Raw genomic sequence first — 3,897 nt, 5'->3', positions numbered from 1 at the left:
AATTTTACTATATTTACTCGTTATTTACGATATATGCATGTTGAGTCTTTAGACTCACTAGACTTGATTGTTGTAGGTACTGATGATGTCGGGATCGAGGGCGGGGACCAGTGAGCTAGCTCGAGTCGGCAGTAGTGGCACCCGAGGACCTCAGTTTCAGCACTTGCCATTTTGATGCTCAAATATTTTATTAGTTATTGAATACTTTAACTTGTTATTTTGGCAAGTAATAATTTCTTCCGCTGCTGTTTTGAACGTTAAATATTTTATCAGTTTTTGGTATGAATGAGGCACTCCATTTATTTTAAAAGAAAAATTTTAAATTTTCCGCAAATTTTCAAGTAAGGATTCTTAGGCTTCTACAGAGGTCCTTAAGTACATACCTCATAAAAACAAAATACACCATCTACATAGAGTGTTGGAGTTTTAGAAGGCTTCAATCGGAAGAAAACAGAAAACTTACGAATTATTCGATGACCAAAGATAACGCTTGAACCGCTTCCACGTATGGTTTATCATGTTTATAAAAATGCTACCCGAATCACCTGATCGGGTACCCGATTGTTTAAAAAAAAAAACATATGGGCTTATAATTGGACCGGTCCATTTTAAAAAATTGGAAAACCATTATGATGTTCATTTTTTTTTGTTAATAAATTTACATCTTTATGCAGGAGATGAAACATTCCAGATGATATGTTGGAAACTTAATTTCGGATGTTTGAAAAACCGATTATTTATTGGAACTAACTGATCAAATATTCGATCTATACAGCTTGCCTAACTGAAGAGTATCGCGCAACCGAACCTAGCTGAACTGAACTTTCGAAGAAAACCAAATGATCAGTTGGAAACTGATCAGTTGAACTTAATTGAATTCTCGAAGACATCTGACTGATCAGTTGGAAACCGATCAGTTGATATATTCAGCCGTATGCTTCCTTCAACTGAACATGTCTCGGGAAAGAACGATCAACCGACAAAGAGACATAAAGATTGCAACACCACACTTAAATCAATACAGCTTAGAACAACGCATTTTGGCGAAAGCATTTAAGACGCCGCATCACAATAAATGAAAGAAACAATATCCAAGGAATAATCAAGTAAAAAATCAACGGATACAAATATTCAAATTCATTTCAAGTTACCGTTGGAAAGGAAGCATATAAATAAGTGAACAAAGCAGCTGAGAATTAGAACCAAAAACGAATTATTGAAGCTTGCTGTTACGCTGCAAAAATCACAATTCACAGCTCACGTATATCAGATATATCAGTAGCATCGAAAGCTACACTTTGAGCGTGTTAGCACTTTGTAATTCAATCAAGAATATATCAGTTGTGCTAAGATTAGTCACGAACTGATAAAAGCTGTTGTATGCTAAGAGTTTCAGTTTTGGCAGTGTTAAGTCCAAACTGAAGTGGGTCAGTACAAGTCTTGTATTCGATCAAAGTCTTTTAGTGGAAATCCTATCCTTGAGATAGAAGGGGTGACGTAGGAGTGATTGAAATCTCCGAACATCCAGAAACAATCCTTGCGTACTTTATTTCAGTTCTGTATTCTATCTTTCAGTCAGTTATTTTCCGCAACTACTCTTAGTTTAACTGATTGTCATTGACCAACAAGATTCCGAGAATCAGTTTGTCACCAAACTGAATTCAAAATTCGAAAAGATTCATTTTAATTGTGAGTGTTTATTCAACCCCCCCTTCTAAACACTCTTGATACGTTAATCGATCCTATCAAGTGGTATCAGAGCGGTTGAATCTTGTTCTTGAATACTTTTGATCTATAAACTTGCTAGCATGACTTCATTCAACAAAATCCCTATGTTCTCCAGAGAAGAATTTGATGATTGGAAAATCAGAATGCAGGCTCATTTAGCTGCACAAGATGATGACATGTGGTATGTCATAACTGATGGACCCATGAAGATTCTGAAAACTAATACAGCAGTTGCCATAACAGAAGGGGCACCACAAAGAATAGAAAAGCCCAGAGAAGAATGGACAACTGAAGATAAAAGAAAAGCCAATCTTGATAATGTGGCTAAAGACATTCTGTACAAGACGCTGGACAAAATAACTTTCAGCAAAATAAAGATGTGTAAGACAGCCAAAGAAATTTGGGAAAAGCTGATCCAGCTTTGTGAAGGAAATGATCAAACCAAGGAAAATAAACTTTCAGTTGCAGTTCAGAAGTTTGATAATATCAAAATGAAAGCAGGAGAATCAATGCACGAGTATGATGAAAGAGTAAGCAGTATCATCAATGAGTTAAATGCACTTGGAAAAGTGTATACAAACAAAGAGGTTGCACTGAAGGTAATGAGAGGTCTTCCCAAAGAATGAGATGTCAAAACTATGGCAATGAGAGAATCCAAAAACCTGAACCAGATTGAACTTCATGATCTATTTGCTGATCTTAAAGCTTATGAGTTCGAACTGCAAACCAGAGAAGGAGAACCATCCACACCAGCAGCCACAACTGCTCTAGCTGCTGTCAGAACAGAACCAACTAGTTCAGTTGTGAAATCTGCTGATCAGTTAAGCAATGATGCTATGTCACTATTCATCAAAAAGTTTGGAAGGTTCATGAGAAAGAATCAAGGAAACTTTCAGAAGTCATACCAAAGAAACAACTCCAAAGATGAAACAAATGCTTGTTACAATTGTGGCAAATCAGGCCACTTCATTGCTGACTGTCCTAAACCCAAGAAGGACAGTCAAGGCTCAACTGATAGAAGAAAGAAATCATATGAGAACAAAAGAAAATCCAAGGATGATAAGAAGTTCCTCAGAAAGAAACATGAGGTACTCTTAGCCGAAAAAAGCAAATCTAAATGGGCAGAAACTGACAGTGAGGAGTCAGAACCAGAAAGCTCATGCAGCACTAGTGATGATGAGGAAGACAAGTGCCTGATGGCTAATGATGCAGAAGAAGAATCATCTAGTCAACATGTATTTGATTTCAGCTCAACTGACTTTACACGAGAAGAACTCATTCTAACACTACATGATATGGTAAATGAATATCAAAAGCTTGCATCATTATTCGAAAAAATCAAAGCAAAGCAAACTGATCCCACAGACAATAAAACCAAAACTGATGAATCAGTTGACGGGTTGAGTCTGAAAAGGGAAATTGCTGAGTTAAAAGCAGAAAGAAACAAAGATCAGTTATTAATCCAAAAGTTGATTCTTGAAAACTCAAAACAGACTGAGCTCATTCAATCTTGGAACAAGTCATCTACTGCACTAAATGAAATGCAGAATTCACAAAAATCAGTTTCTGATAAAACTGGTTTAGGGTTCAACACTCACGGAGAAATGTGTCCAAATGACACTCAACCAAAGCTAAAAATAGACAAAGGGAAATATATTCACTTTGTTAAATCAGCAGTAGTACAAGAACAAATTGAGCCTAGTAAGCTGATTGAGCAATCTACGGTAAATATGAACAAGGCTAGAAGATATGGGATTGTTTATAGTCAAAAATCCTCAACTGATTCACAAAGTCTGTCATCAAAGAGGTTTCACAAAAACTACTCAAATAGCTACTTCAATTACTATAACTGCAAGCCAGTACAGAAGAGATACAGACTAAACAATCAGTTGAATAAACCTAAAATACATAATGTATCATCTGTACACTACACACCATGCACACAAAAGCCGAGAAAAACAATTTGGAATACAAATACTTGAAATTCTATTAGACTAATTCAAGTGTGGGTTCCTAAGGGATTAATCAGCTCAGTACCCAAATAAATATGGGTACCAAGTTTTATTATGTGTGTGATTGCAGATAACAGGTACAAACAAGAACTCAATATGGTATTTGGACAGTGGATGTTCGCGACACATGACAGGAGATGCAAGTGTGCTATCTCAA

This window comes from Primulina huaijiensis, chromosome 10 (assembly GCF_012295235.1).
Source record: "Primulina huaijiensis isolate GDHJ02 chromosome 10, ASM1229523v2, whole genome shotgun sequence".
Classification (NCBI taxonomy): Eukaryota; Viridiplantae; Streptophyta; class Magnoliopsida; order Lamiales; family Gesneriaceae; genus Primulina; species Primulina huaijiensis.
This window is presented reverse-complemented; position numbering follows the sequence as displayed.